Source organism: Scyliorhinus canicula, chromosome 17, assembly GCF_902713615.1.
Source record: "Scyliorhinus canicula chromosome 17, sScyCan1.1, whole genome shotgun sequence".
In the NCBI taxonomy this organism is placed as follows: Eukaryota; Metazoa; Chordata; class Chondrichthyes; order Carcharhiniformes; family Scyliorhinidae; genus Scyliorhinus; species Scyliorhinus canicula.
Genome location: NC_052162.1, coordinates 12,245,740 through 12,261,576, shown reverse-complemented (window position 1 = coordinate 12,261,576; position 15,837 = coordinate 12,245,740). Strand labels below are relative to the sequence as shown.

Genomic DNA, 15,837 nt, shown 5'->3' with positions numbered 1-15,837 from the left:
CCAGGCAGCGTCTGTCGGGAGAGAAACAGAGTTAACGTTTTGAGTCCGACACGACTCATCTTCAGAAACCTCTTCTTTGGAAGGTTAAATAAACGACTGGAAGTACAATGCGAGAGGCAGGATTTTGATTCATGGGACACTGACACCAGTACTGGGAAAAGAGGAAACTGTTTCTGTGGGATGGGCTCCATTAAACTGGGATGTTCTGGTTCATTGAATAACTGTGGTGGTAGGTAGGGTTTTGAACGAATGATGTTGGGGGGGTGGGGGAATAGATACATATACATAGATACAAGGTTTTGCACAGTGGGCTAAACAGCTGGCTTGTATTGCTGAACAAGGCCGCAGCACAGGTTCCATTCCCGTGCAGGCACCGGAATGTGGTGACTAGGGGCTTTTCACAGTTACTTAATTGAAGCCTACTTGTGACAATAAGCGATTATTATTATTATAGAAAATACAGTGCAGAAGGAGGCCATTTGGCCCATCGAGTCTGCACTGACCCACTTAAGCCCTCACTTCCACCATATCCCCATAACCCACTAACCCCTCCTAACCTTTTTGGACACCAAGGGCAATTTAGCATGGCCAATCCACCTAACCTTGCACGTCTTTGGACTGTGGGAGGAAACCAGGGGACCCGGAGGAAACCCAAGCAGACACGGGGAGAATGTGCAGACTCCGCACAGACAGTGACCCAGCAGGGAATCGAACCAGGGACCCTGGTGCGGTGAAGCCACAGTGCTAGCCATGTGTGCTACTGTGCTGTGACAATTCAGGAAAGGGTAAATCCAAAAGTAGTGAAAGAAATATTAGGTCTATGGAGCAGAGCAGTAATTTGGGTAAAAATAAGCATTGTGGGCCAAGAAGGGAAATAGCTCCAAGAATAATAATAATCTTTATTAGTGTTACAAGTAGGCTTACATTAACACTGCAATGAAGTTACTGTGAAAATCCCCTAGTTGCCACACTCCGGCACTTGTTCAGGTTGAGGGGGAATTCAGAATGTCCAATTCACCTAACAAGCATGTCTTTCGGGACTTGTGGGAGGAAACCGGAGCACCCGGAGGCAACCCATGCAAACATGGTAAGGGCTGGTTTAGCACACTGGGCTAAATCACTGGCTTTTAAAGCAGACCAAGGCAAGCCAGCAGCATGGTTCAATTCCCGTACCAGCCTCCCCGAATAGGCGCCAGAATGTGGTGACTAGGGGCTTTTCACAGTAACTTAATTTGAAGCCTACTCGTGACAATAAGCGATTTTCATTTTCATTTAATTTCAAATGGTAGCATGGCATTAGAGAACAAGTAAAAATAGAAAAAGAGTATAAGTGGGCGATATGGTGGTACAGTGGTTAGCACTGCTGAATCACAATGCCAGGGACCAGGGTTCAGTTCCGGCCTTGGGTGACTGTCTGTGGAGTTGACATATTCTCCCGTGTCTGCGTGGGTTTCCTCCGGGTGCTCCAGTTTCCTCCCATAGTCTCAAAGATGAGCAGGTTAGGTGGATTGGCCATGCTAAAATTACTACTTTGTGTCCAAAGATGTGCAGGTTAGGTGAGGTCACGGGGATAGGGTGGGGTAGTGGGCCTAGGTAGGGTGCTCTTTCAAGGGGTTGGTGCAGTCTCAAAAAGCTGAATGGCCTCCGTCTGCAATGTAGGGATGCCATGGTTCAGAGCACTATATGTGAAAGCAGCAAGGATTCACAGGAATGAAGTGAACTAAAAAGCACAGATAGCAATTAATGGGTTTGACCAATTAGTCATTGGAAACTAAATGTTCCATGATACTTACTTTTAGAAGGGACAAGCAAAATTAAAAGGAAGCAGGAGCTTTGTATCGCTCCTCATGGCAGAGGACACAAAAAGGTTCCAGACTGTGAAAAATCAGGAAGTTATACATTAGTAATGAAATAGTAGGAGGTCTTGTGATACACTGGGTAGTCCCCCGCCTCAGAGTCAGAAGCTCTGGTTTTCAGTCTCCACTCCAGGTACTTGCTGGCTCAGGAAGGTGTGTTCACTCTGTGGCCAAACATGTTGAGTGTCCACCTATAATTCCTTCTGGTTTGTGTCAATGTCAGGTGGTAAGCATGGGAGAGATTGCTGTTCAGTCATTTGAGAAAGAAAATTGGAGACCCCACCATTACCAATCCTAGCTCTGGAATACAACATGCTTCTGTGTGTATGCACTGCCACATGTGTGTGAACTGTAACATACCAAAGAAATAATACTGAGGAGATGAATGTGATTAAAAGTTGACAAAGCTCCTGGAACAGATGGTGTGCTTCCTAAAAAGGTGTAGCTACAGGATACACTCATTTTGATCCTTGAGAATTCTCCAGATTCTAGTTTCCTACAAGTAATTGGGAGCTTTTCTTTTTAAAAATTTTTTTTTGACTGATTTCTCATTTTCTTTCATTTCTTTGCAGAAGTTTTACTCTTGAATTCCATGAAATGAGGTTATGATTGTGGTTTGGTTGCCACCGTTTTCCAACTTTTTGTACTACCAGAAACAAAGTCACATCTGTTCAAAGAGTTAATTCCTGGAGGCTGTTCTATTCAATTAAAGCATTAAAAGTTCTGTGAAATGGTCTAATTAATTGCCATGGAGAACTGACCATATGTGACTTCAAAAACAAATCTCATACTGACTGTTATAAATGGCAACTATTTTTGTTTGTGATATAGCATATTTAAAATAGCTTTCATACCCACGGGTGGGGGAGAGAAATGTCTCCTGTTTGAACTACTGTGATTAAATTATGAACTCATTGATAAAGAGCGCATGTCGCCAGAAACCCATTTTGCTGTGTAATCACATTTAATTCAGCTCCTCAAATGCTCTTGTGTTTGTATCTCATCCTGCAGACATTAATCCGGATTCCCATCTGCCCTCTCAAGTGGATGTAGAAGATGACATGACACCCATTTTGAAGAGGAACAGGAGATCTCTCCCAACCGCCCAGAGCAATATTTTTCCCTCAACCAACATCACCAAAAAATAAAAAATCATGTTGTTCATTGGATGACCTGTCTGTGCACAAATTGGCTCCCTCCTTTCCTATATAACCAGCGTGGCTCGACTATAAAAATACTCAATTTAGCGTGACCAATCCATCTAGCCTTCTACCCTGCACAACTTGGGTTATGGAGGTGAGAACCACGCAGACACAGAGAATGTGGAAACTCCACACGGACAGTAGTCCAGGGACGGGAGCAAACCCAAGTCTTTGGCAGAGTGAGACAGCAGTGCTAATTACTGCGCCACCGTGCCGCCACAATGGAAGGTGCTAAATTTAGCGCAATTTCATTCCTTCTTTCAGCTGCTAATGAACCTGGCTTTCGTTCATTCCAACCACACGATGCTGTGTGTGTAGCTATGCACAGCACCACTCCAAAGGTGCTTCACACACTTCCCTCTGTGTTGCCTGCATCAATCACATCAGTCCCCCACCTTGCCCCCTTGCCCAACCAGAGTATCCAACCATTGAGCCATCACACCAAACCCCTGGCTCCCCCATGCAGGAATAACGGGGCAGTCATCAGCGGGAGGCTGGCAATGCACAAGGCTTGCCCATTGATGACCCGCTTCTACAGACCACCTCATCGAGGAGAAGGGAGACATCCTGGCGCAGGGCACTCAGTCCATTTGCCCGAATGCCAACGGGAGGAGAGGACACTTGGCTGCTTCAGATCACCTGTGTGATTGGCTGAAGTGAAAATGACCCAAGAGGAAGAAAGCAATCTTGGAGCAAAACCACACCGCCTACTGAAAAACAACTGGCAGATCTGAATGGTCTAACTTCAGGGGAAATGCTTCCCTTTACAGAGTGGGAAAGAGTGGTGAGAGGGGTGACCATGTCCAGAGTCCCCAACAACAGCCCCAGTGAGACACAGACCTGGTCAATGCAGGAGGGTGTGCAGAGGGTCACTCAGCAATCTCAGGGGAACTTTTAAGGGTCACACGACCTCCCCCTGACCATTTATTCTGCATTAAACATTCTTCTGTTTATTTCCCAGACAAGAGATAAATCAGAACGTCCCTTAAACGTCCCCAGTTTAACTGTGGGAGGTTTCTGTCCCACCGCCATCGATGTATGGATATATTTGCACCGGGTTGCCAGTTTAAGTGAGTCCCCAAGCCCTTTCTGCCATTTAAAGTCCAAAATAATGTAACATTTCAAGGAGGGCCAGTGGGATTTCAAAGCTCAGCGCTTGCCACATCGAATCAGACTCTGCAAGTTCACTCACTCCAGACAAAGTGAGGCTCAATCCCTCTGCAACTGAACACAATCCCAAAGACAAAAAAGTCAAGTAGTTTCTTACTGTTTCTGGAGCCGCTCCTCCTTCGGTCGCTGGTGACTTTTTTTTTGTTGCTTTTATTGGTCCGTGATAAATGTCTTGCTGCTTTGCCGGAGTTGCTGTGTCTGCAGCTCTCTCCCTGTCTGTCTTTCTGCCTTTTACCCCGAGGCGATGAAACAGTTAAACCTCCCCTTCCCACCCTTCAAATCTGATTTCCTGCCCCCTCCCCGTCACTTTCCATATAAGGGGGTGAAGGAGACGGCATTGAACCGCCAGAGAGATTGGAGCCCCAGCCAGTAACAGGGGGCTGATTGTGCGGCAGCCCCAGTTTATTCTTGCCTGTGGTAACCATTCCAGATCAGAGAGCATGCCCTGGCCACTGCCGAAGGCAAACACATGCAAACCATGTGTTGTTGCAGTGACACAGCCCGAGTACACATATGTCTGAAACAGCAACACGCTATTCTAGAGTGACTCAGAGAGAATCAGTGCAGAAGGAGGCCATTCGGCCCATCAACTCTGCACCAACCCTGTGAAAGAGCACCCTACTCAGACCCACTACCCCTACTCAGACCCACTCCCCCCTACTCAGACCTACTCCCCCACTACCCAGGCACACCCCCCCCCTGCCCAGACCCACTCCCCCCCCCCCTGCCCAGACCCACTCCCCCCCCTACTCAGACCCACTCCCCCTACTCAGACCCACTCCCTCCCTACCCAGGCACACTCCCCTACTACCCAGGCCCACTCCCCCCCCCCCTGCCCAGAACCATTCCCCCCCTACCCAGACCCACTCCCCCCTACTCAGACCCACTCCCCCCCCTACTCAGACCCACTCCCCCCTACTCAGACCCACTCCCTCCCTACCCAGGCACACTCCTCTACTACCCAGGCACACTCCCCCCCCCCCTGCCCAGACCCACTCCCCCCTACCCAGACCCACTCCCCCCTACTCAGACCCACTCCCCTACTCAGACCCACTCCCCCACTACCCAGGCACACCCCCCCTGCCCAGACCCACTCCCCCCTGCCCAGACCCACTCCTCCCCCCCCCGCCCAGACCCACTCTCCCCCCCCCCTACTCAGACCCACTCCCACCTACTCAGACCCACTCCCTCCCTACCCAGGCACACTCCCCCACTACCCAGGCACACTCCCCCCCCTGCCCAGACCCACTCCCCCCCTACCCAGACCCACTCCCCCCTACTCAGACCCACTCCCCTACTCAGACCCACTCCCCCACTACCCAGGCACACTCCCCCACTACCCAGGCACACTCCCCCCGCCCAGACCCACTCCCCTCCCCCTACCAAGACCCACACACCCCCCTACCCAGACCCACACCCCCCTACTCAGACCCACTCCCTCCCTACCCAGGCACACTTCCCTACTACCCAGGCACACAATCCCCCCACCCCCCACCCAGGCACACCCCTCCTACCCAGACACACAACTCCACCCATTCCCACTCCCCCCCCCCTGCCCAGACCCACTCCCCCCTACCCAGACCCACTCCCCCCCCCTACCCAGACCCACTCCCCCCTACCCAGACCCACTCCCCCCTAGTCAGACCCACTCCTCCCCTAAACAGACCCACTCCCCCCTACCCAGGCAGACCCCCCCCCCCACCCAGGCACACAACCCCCCTACCCAGGCACACACCCCACACAGAGGCACACACCCCCACTACCCCTACCACGGCTCCCCGATTGGTCGAGAGGCTGAGTTAACCCCGCCTCCAGGGCGGGTAATAAATACCCAGTACGCCCTGCGGTCATCCTTCTACTGTAATCGACCGCAGGGCTTAACATCTAGTAGATTAAAGCCATACTTTTATTCAGCAACTCGTCTCGCGTTCAATTGATGGTACATCAATTTAATCTACTAGAAATTTGAAGTTAGAGCTCCGGATCAAGCCCGAATGCCTCCGCAGCAGCCCACAAACTCCGAACGCATCGGAAATCTTCAGGCATTGGCTGGCGCGTTTCGATAGCTATCTGGCGACCGCAAGCAGCCCCCCCACCATGGCACAGAAGCTTCATATTCTCCATTCCAGCGTGGGCATGGCGGCCTACGCGATGATAGGGGAAGAAAAGGAATATGACGTGGCCATGGATATGCTAAAAGGACAATTTCTTAAGCCGGTAAACCGAGTGTTCGCCCGACATCTGCTGGCTACCAGACAACAATTCCCCGGTGAATTTTACCGGGCCCTCGCTGTCCTGGGGAGGAATTGCGCCTGCCTCGAAGTTTCAGCCACTGAGCACATGGAACTTCTGATTAGAGATGCTTACGTGGCTGGGATGCAGTCTGCCGCTATCCGCCAGCGGATGCTGGAAAAAGACCACCTCAGCCTAACTGAGGCACGGACTCTCTCCACCTCCCTGGAGGTCGCCGACTTAAAAGCCCGCGCCTATGTCCCCAGCCGCGCTGCATCGCCCTGGGCCTCCTGGCACGCTTCCCCACCGCCATCCGCCGCTCCCGACCCCCTCGGGCCTGCGCCGCGGGACACCCCGACAAGTCCACAGGGCCCCGCTGCTATTTCTGTGGGTTCGCCAAACACCCTCGCCCGCGCTGCCCGGCCCATTCCGCCCTTTGTAAGAGCTGCGGGAAGAAGGGCCATTTTTCGTCGGTCTGCCAGGCCAAATCGGTCGCTGCTGTGCTGCGCAGCGACCGGGGATCTCCTCCTCCGGGCCCTTCCGGGACCTTCCAGCGCACCGCACCAATCTCCACCCCCCCCCCCCCCCCGCCCCCGGGCACCTGCGCCCGGCCTGCACGCCTCTCTGCCCCCGCTCTCAGCATCGACTTCAAGGGGCCCCTTCCCTCTAGCAACCGCAACATTTACTTCCTGATGGTGATGGATGAATACTCCCGCTTCTCCTTCGCCATTCCCTGCCCCGACATGACCACATCGACCATCATTAAGGCTCTCCTCTCCAGTTTCTCCCTGTTCGGCTACCCCGCGTACATACGTCACGATCGGGGGTCCTCATTTATGAGCGACGAACTGCGTCAATTCCTGCTCAGCAGGGGCATTGCCTCTAGCAGGACGACCAGCTATAACCCCCGGGGTAACGGACAGGTCGAGCGGGAGAAAGGTACCATCTGGCAGACCATCCTACTGGCCCTCGGGTCCAGAGATCTCCCTATTTCCCGATGACAAGAGGTTATCCCCGATGCCCTACATTCTATCCGCTCCCTCCTCTGTATCACAACTAACCAAACACCTCATGAACGTCTTCTGGTTTTCCCCAGGAAGTCGTCCTCCGGATCCCCTCTCCCGATGTGGCTGGCCGCCCCCGGACCCATCTTGCTCCGGAAGCATGTGCAGGTGCACAAGTCCGACCCATTGGTGGAACAAGTCCAGTTACTCCACGCTAACCCGCAGTATGCGTATGTGGAGTACCCCGATGGTCGGCAGGACATGGTCTCCCTTCGGGACCTTGCACCCACCGGCGTGCGGCCTCCCCCCCCTTCACCACAGACCCCCCCACCCCTTTTCCCCCAGCGCCCCACCCTGGCCACCCCTTCCTCATCCATGGCGTCTCCACCACCAGCCCGGGGTACGGAGACAGTTCAAGGACCATCGCTCCCGGAGTCGAGGACATCAGCTGAACCACCACCATCGGCTGAACCAACGTCACCAACTCCCCTGCGAGGGCCTGCCAGGATGTCATGGGCAACGAAAAGGCTGATCGAGTCCATTTAACTTCAACACCACCATGGACCTTGTATGGACACTATGTACTGTTGCAAAATGTCTGGGCCAGTGGGAAGCCAAGGATACATTTTTTTTGTTCTCTCCTTACCACTCATACCACCAGTTCTCCCCCCCCCCCCAGCTCTCGTTGGCACCCCCCCCCCCCCCCCCCCCCGGCTTCTTTCTCCGCAAGGGGTGAATGTGGTGGTATGATTAGCATAGCTGCCTGTCATTGGTGCAGAACACCGGCTTACCATTGGCCCTGGCCGGTCATGTGCCTCTCGACCGGTTGGTTGAAACCAGTCACGTGACGGCTCCCCGCTTGGTCGAGAGGCTGAGTTAACCCCGCCTCCAGGGCGGGTAATAAATACCCAGTACGCCCTGCGGTCGTCCTTCTACTGTAATCGACCGCAGGGCTTAACATCTAGTATATTAAAGCCATACTTTTGTTCAGCAACTCGTCTCGCGTTCAATTGATGGTACATCACAAACTTAGCAACAGTGCCTTCAGTTCCTTCTTCCAGATCGTTAATGTATATTGTGAAAAGTTGTGGTCCCAGCACAGACCCCTGAGGCACACCACTAGTCACTGGCTGCCATCCTGAAAGAGACCCCTTTATCGCCATTCTCGGTATCTGCCAGTCAGCCAATCCTCTATCCATGCCAGTATCTTAACACCACAGGCTCTTAACCTATTTAACAACCTCCTATATTGCATCTTGTGATCTGGATTGCACTGCTTAGTATCCAGAAGATTGGAGGGGTGGGTGTGGGTACTGGGTTACGAGGATAGGTATGGCGCTCTTTCAGAGGGCCTGTGCAGATGATGCGCTGAATAGCCTCCTTCTGCACTTTAGTGATTCTATAATGCTATGAGAACAAACAAAAGTCCGTAATGTGGCGACGAGGGGCTTTTCACAGTAACTTCATTGAAGCCTATTTGTGACAATAAGCGATTACTATTATGATTAAAAACATCCATAAGACACCTCACAACATCGTTCTCAGACAGGCCCCAGCACCAGGCCACAGAAGGACGTGAGGCTAAAAGCTTTGAGGGATATCTGAAATGAGAAGGGGCAGAGGGAGCTGAAGGCTGGGTTGCCAAGTGGTGGTCTGGTTCAGATTGGGGAATACACATGGGACCAGAATTGGAGGAGCGCAGAGAAGTCAGTCGGTGTTGTCGGACGGGGAAGCATTTACAGAGGAGCCAAACGCAAAGAAGGGAGTTGGGAACAAGGAGAGAAAAACATGTTTCTAATCAGCCATTGTTTGCACTTGTGAATATCTGTGATGAAGCATAGCTGAATGATGTTCTGCATCCAACCAGCCTCTCTGCTTTAAAATGAGGGTGATATTTGCCCTACAGATATGTGCACAATTGCAGAGTAATTGGATTTTGGTGGTTTGGAGTGTTGGACATAATTCATTCAAGATACATCTGGTTTAATATTGTTCGGTTATTTTTTCACCCGGAGAGTGGTGTCTCAGAGACGTTAGCCAAGGGAGGAAAACAAGAGATTAAACAAGTATGGAAATGAGCACTCATCTGCAGAGAGCCGAGTACCAAGAGAACGCAGATTTAAAGTGACTGCCAAAAGAAACCGACGGTGACGTGAGGACACAGAAAGCTGTTGTGATCTGGAATGCACTGCTTGAAAGGCTGATGGAAGCAGATTCAATAATTGGGTGTTTGTGTGAAGGAGGAAAAAACAGTGCAGAAAGTTAGGAAAAGAACAGGGGGGTTGGGCTAATTAGGTAGCTGTAACAAATAGCCATCATAGCCATAATGGAGAAAATGGTGGCCTTCTTCACTGTACCAGTCTATGGTGCTTGCTTTACCCATCAAGAACTTGGAGGTGAGGAAGGAAAAAACGCAATTAGCTGTCAGTTTTTTTGCTCATTTAATCACTCTGCTCTCCATATTATCAGGCCTTGTCTTTAGTTTAATCCTCCATCTCCTGCACTCTTTTCCCTGGTTCTGTGCTTAATCATGGTGTTTTATTCAAGAAACAGATTCACAGCCCGAAGGCTGAATTCTCAAAGTAAAGACGCCATAGTCCCAGATGACCATAGGCTGCTTTCTCCTTTGAGGGGGAGAGCTGACTGGTGGGGATTTAACCTGAGGATCAGGCGAGGGGCAAGGTTGAGAAGGCATGAATATCCTCAGCCGGTACGGCCTGTTGGCCTCGCTCTGCATCACGAACCAGCTGCCAAGCCAACGAGCCCTATTTTATTTTAAGTAAGTAACCATGTTGAAAACATGAAAGCATGTCATAATAAAAATAAACAACTAATTCACCAGCAAACAGGGTGAATGGGATATTAAAAGAAGGGTAATGAGTTAAACTTATATTTAAATTACAAACTAATGCACCATTCTTATATTAGCACAAGTAGCACAAGTGGCTAGCATTGTGGCTTCACAGCGCCAGGGTCCCAGGTTCGATTCCCCACTGGGTCACTGTCTGTGCGGAGTCTGCACGTTCTCCCCATGTCTACGTGGGTTTCCTTCGGGTGCTCCGGTTTCCTCCCACAGTCCAAAGATGTGCAGGTTAGGTGGGTTGGCCATGCTAAATTGCCCTTCGTGTCCAAAAAGGTTAGGAGGGGTTATTGGGTTACGGGAATAGGGTGGAAGTGAGGGCTTAAGTGGGTCGGTGCACACTCGATGGCCCGAATGGCCTCCTTCTGCACTGTATGTTCTATATTACAAGACACTGATGTATATATAAATTCGACCATTTAAGTACTTCACTGAGGAACGAACCATTGGAAGGAATAGCGCCATATTGACACCTTTCAGTCATATATCTTACTGGACCGAATTTAGTCAAACTTGCTAATTGGGGAGGTTACAATCGGGATTTTTCGAAGTTAGTACAAATATTAATTCTCCTTTTTTGTATACTTACTTCTAACCTTTTAAATCTCTACTAGCTTTCAGTCCAGATTTGCCAGAAGGTGATGGACCTGAAATGGGATTCTTTGGGTCTGCGAGCTAGCGGTGGGCTTCGCGATGTTTGAATTGGGCGTCGGGCAAAAAAAAACAGATTCACGCCCAGCATCCGATCTGTTGCCAGTCTCCCATTCCGACTCGTCGGCAATGATGGATTGCCCTCCCCATCCCGACGGGAACATATAAAGTCCTCACCTGCAATTATTTGAATGCAATTATCGGGTTAGAACCCCGATTCAACAGTCTCCTGTGAAGCCCCCCCCCCTCTCCTCCAGCCAGGAATCACGTGGGTGTAATTTGGTGCAAAGCCGACAAAACGGGGTCCTGTTGCCATGGACTCTGAGGGCAGAACAAGGAGGTAAGTTCCTTTCAAAATTTATTCCGACTTGCAGAGGCAGGGTTTGCCCGCTGACCTGGGGGTCGGGGTGCTTGCATTGGTGGTGAGGGGTTGAACTAGGGGGCAGTGTCCACCATTATGGTGGCCATCTTGGTCCCTGGTTCTGCAGAGTGACATTGGCCGTATGGGTGCCCCAGCACCCCCCCCCCTCCCCCCGCCACACCACCACCCCTGCCCCAACCCTCCACCCCACCTGGCTGGCACCCACTGATGGCCCACCCAGGGCAACATGCATAGTAGCCCCTGGTGACGGCAATGCCAGCTAACGATACCCCTGGTATCAGGGACAAGCGTCAGGGCCAGAGCTCCCCATGGTGCCAGCCACCAATGGGGCCAGTGAGCAGAGATGGGGGGTGGGACATGCAGGTACAGAGCCTGCAGAGCTAACTGGGGCCACCATGTAGCCCGTTGAACCTGGTTGGGCACGGGGATGCACACCATGCTAACATGGCTGCCCGGAGGAAAGGGAGGTCATCGAGGCGGAGATCGGCCACGGGCGAGCTGGTGAGACCCTGCTGAGTTGCGGTGTCACGTGTCACTTGTGTCAATCACACCCCCGCCCCCCGTTGCTCAACTAGCCCCCCCTTCCTCGCCACCCCCCAGGAGAAGGCCGTGCACAACCGTCGGGAGTGGGAGAAAACAGGAGGGGGACTGCAGGACCTGAGGCCCCCCTCTGTGGCTGAGCAGTTTTTCTGTCATGAAAGTCCGCAAATTCTGCATTGGCGTCAACACTTAGTCTCAGAAACGGAGAATCCCTCTCGCTATTGTTAAGACAATCAGCTAACATTCCGTGAAGGCTCAGGCGATCTCGCCCATCCTCGCAAGTCAATCTCGCCCCAATTGCATCACACAGAATTAGCTTATGAATCCCAGACCCACCCAGGAGAGGTGAACTGCCCACACCCTCAGTGTAAAGCATTGGCTGCATATATCATTGCTGCAAAGCTCTAAGCAAAAGCATACATCCCTCAATAACTATCATCTACAGCCAGTGGCTTCACTTCAGCTTTTTCAGAGCTACATGCCTGCACAGTATGAACATGTCCACCACACAAGCAACGGCTACAGTTCAGGCAAGAAGAAATTGGCTAGCTGATAGAAAACAAAGAGTGGTGGTTGATGGGAAATGCTCTGACTGGTGTCCAGTTACTAGTGGTGTGCCACAAGGATCTGTTTTGGGGCCGTTGCTGTTTGTCATTTTTATAAATGACCTGGAGGAGGGCGTAGAAGGATGGGTGAGTAAATTTGCAGATGACACTAAAGTCGGTGGAGTTGTGGACAGTGCAGAAGGATGTTACAAGTTACAGAGGGACATAGATAAGCTGCAGAGCTGGGCTGACAGGTGGCAAATGGAATTTAATGCAGAAAAGTGTGAGGTGATTCATTTTGGAAGGAATAACAGGAAGGCAGAGTACTGGGCTAATGGTAAGATTCTTGGTAGTGTGGACGAGCAGAGAGATCTCGGTGTCCATGTCCATAGATCCCTGAAAGTTGCCACCCAGGTTGAGAGGGTTGTTAAGAAGGCGTACGGTGTGTTAGCTTTTATTGGTAGAGGAATTGAGTTTCGGAGCCATGAGGTCATGTTGCAGTTGTACAAAACTCTGGTGCGGCCGCATTTGGAGTATTGTGTGCAGTTCTGGTCGCCACATTATAGGAAGGATGTGGAAGCATTGGAAAGGGTACAGAGGAGATTTACAAGAATGTTGCCTGGTATGGAGGGAAGATCATATGAGGAAAGGCTGAAGGACTTGAGGCTGTTTTCGTTAGAGAGAAGAAGGTTAAGAGGGGACTTAATTGAGGCATACAAGGTGATCAGAGGATTAGATAGGGTGGACATCGAGAGCCTTTTTCCTCGGATGGTGATGTCCATCACGAGGGGACATAGCTTTAAATTGAGGGGAGATAGATATAGGACAGATGTCAGAGGTAGGTTCTTTACTCAGAGAGTAGTAAGGGCGTGGAATGCACTGCCTGCAACAGTAGTGGACTCGCCAACACTAAACGCATTCAAATGGTCATTAGATAGGCATATGGACGATAAGGGAATAGCGTAGAGGGACTTTAGAAGGGTTTCACAGGACGGCGCAACATCGTGGGCCGAAGGGCCTGTACTGCGCTGTAATGTTCTATGTTCTATGTTCTAAGGACCACACAGCCCATCGCGGTGACCTCCTGTTGCGGCCATTGGCTCCACATCCGGGCGGGAGGGATTGTGAGGCTTGAAGCTTTTCAGAGCAAGGGGTGTGTGCAAGTCACTGACAAGGACAGGGCTGCAGTGTCAAGTCCTGTACCCAGAAGGGGCTGAGTGGTGGATGGGTGTGCACGTGGGGGGGGGGGGGGGGGGGGGGGGGGGGGGGCGGTAAGAGCTGCAAAGCATTAAAGTGCCTGCTCATTCAGTGGCTGCCCTGCTGTTTGGAGTGGAGCTACTTGACAGGAATAAGGCGACGTGATGTCAAATGGTGATCATCCACCTAGCATCCTTTCTTCGCCTGAGACCAACTGTGCCCTCTGACATTGCTGCTCACCTTAGGCCTCCCAACAACTGTCCATCATCAATGAGAATCTAACTATCCCCCAGGTTCAATATCAAAGCATTGCTCAGGAGAAGAAGCATTCATTGGCAGAGCCTGAGCCTCGCAGCCCTGGGGTTGCACACGGGTGTCCACTGTCACCAGAACATGATGCTCACCAGTACTGAAGGAATGAAGAGAGGGGCCACCCAGACTGGAGACAGTGGGTGGACATTAGGGGAAATGGGGGCAGTGTAAGTGACTGTGCAAGCTAGCTGTTGTAGCCAGCAGCTCATCATTGCTGCGCTGGGTGGCGGGAATGGTGAGGGTTGGTCAGCCGCTCATGCACAAGATGACCATGGAATTTGGGGACGTGATGAATATAGAAACTGTTATATAGTATATTTTATATTTGCTGCAGTAATATTATTAATTTATATTTGGTCGTAGCTAAGCAGGTCATGTGACATCTTGGTGGAAACAGATGATGTAAATAATGGGAGGAGCCAGGTCTGTCTGTAGTTTTGCAGTTTGCCATAGGATTTGACTCTGGCAATACAGAAGGATTTTAGGTTGAATGGCAGTTTTACCAAATGCTGCTGGGTTGAGCAGAAGTGTACTGACTCTTCTCTTGAAAAAAACTCTCTCCAAAAGTCACTACACAACTAAGCAAGTTACTAATTTAAAAATAAAGTTTGGGATTCTTGGTATCCTAACAAATGTTGGGGCCTGGTCCAGTATCCTAACAGGGCTAAGGGGTTCCTCACCTTGCTGAATGTCTCTCTTACTTCCGTTCCCTACCCACCCCCCACAGATTAGATATGGATTTGGGACTCCAGCCAGCTGTACTAGCTGACTACCTGGCCAGTTCTGCCTCAGCTGATGCATGTTGGCTGGAGCACGAGGGCACTCTGCACTCTAAGAGCCTTCCCTCGAACAACAGAGGCCTGCCAATGAGGCTCAAGTGCCAGACGCCCATTAGGCCGAGGAGGGGGTAAGAAAGCCATGCTACAATAGGCCTCTTACCTATAGGAGACCCCGGTCGTTCAACGAGCTGCCGGCCACCATGTGTCGCTGAAGACTCCGGCTTCATAAGAACCGTGCAGCACCTGTGCCAGGTTATGGCTGACCTGGCACCGCAAGGTGCAAGAGCGCCCCTGCTCCCTGTGGCTGTTAAGCTAATAGTTTCCCGAAACTATTATGCCTCGGGATCTTTTCAGGACTCGAGCAGGGAGCTGTGCGGGATGTGCGGACCTACGAGCCATCCTCCAATATTGTGTATGCCTATTGCAGGAGCTGTTTGTCCAACCAATAACTGCCAGGACAGATCCTTATTCGTGGTAATATGCTAACGGTCACTTTAACTCCCTTTGACTGTGAGCAGCCTCGAGCTGCACATCTGAAGGCTATTGCTAATAAGGGATTGGCATTGTTAGTTATGTGAGCACTTCACAGCTCCCAAGTGCATTCGCGTGAGTAGATCATAAATCATAGATCATAGAATTTACAGTGCAGAAGGAGGCTATTCGGCCCATCGAGTCTGCACCGGCTCTTGGAAAGAGCACCCTAACCAAGTTCATCACATCCACCCTATCCCAATAACCCAGTAACCCCACCCAACACTAAGGGCAATTTTGGACACTAAGGGAAATTTATCATGGCTAATCCACCTAACCTGCACATCTTTGGACTGTGGGAGGAAACCGGAGCACCCGGAGGAAACCCACGCACACACCGGGAGGATGTGCAGAGTCCTAACTGATTGTCAGTCTCTCTCCTTCAATATTCAGTATTCGGGCCATGTCCCAGATGAATGTTATTGCCCAGCATTCCAAGCAAACTGTGAGGTCTGGACACTTTTCCTGAGCCCTGGGGGGGCGAGAGCACCTCAGAGGCAGCAGTCAATATTCAAACAGCCAAGAGCTGGGGTGCAGCACTGGGATATCCCCGCATCCAATGTAGAGGACACCGGA

The 15,837-nt window shown here is 51.2% G+C and overlaps 1 protein-coding gene and 1 long non-coding RNA gene across 2 annotated transcripts in view; one reads left to right on the top strand and one right to left on the bottom strand.

The window, feature by feature from the left end:
* Positions 1-3,024, top strand: part of LOC119952090 — a 54,220-nt gene extending 51,196 nt beyond the window's left edge. The window contains exon 3 of the long non-coding RNA XR_005457760.1: positions 2,868-3,024. This is a non-coding gene — a long non-coding RNA (uncharacterized LOC119952090). The remainder of the gene's footprint in view (positions 1-2,867) is intronic.
* zgc:66433 (uncharacterized protein LOC321250 homolog) overlaps positions 1-4,498 on the bottom strand; it is a 183,733-nt gene extending 179,235 nt beyond the window's left edge. Inside the window, exon 1 of the mRNA XM_038775639.1 lies at positions 4,326-4,498. The gene's annotated coding sequence lies outside the window, so the exon portion shown is untranslated. The remainder of the gene's footprint in view (positions 1-4,325) is intronic.
* Positions 4,499-15,837: the final 11,339 nt, after the last annotated feature.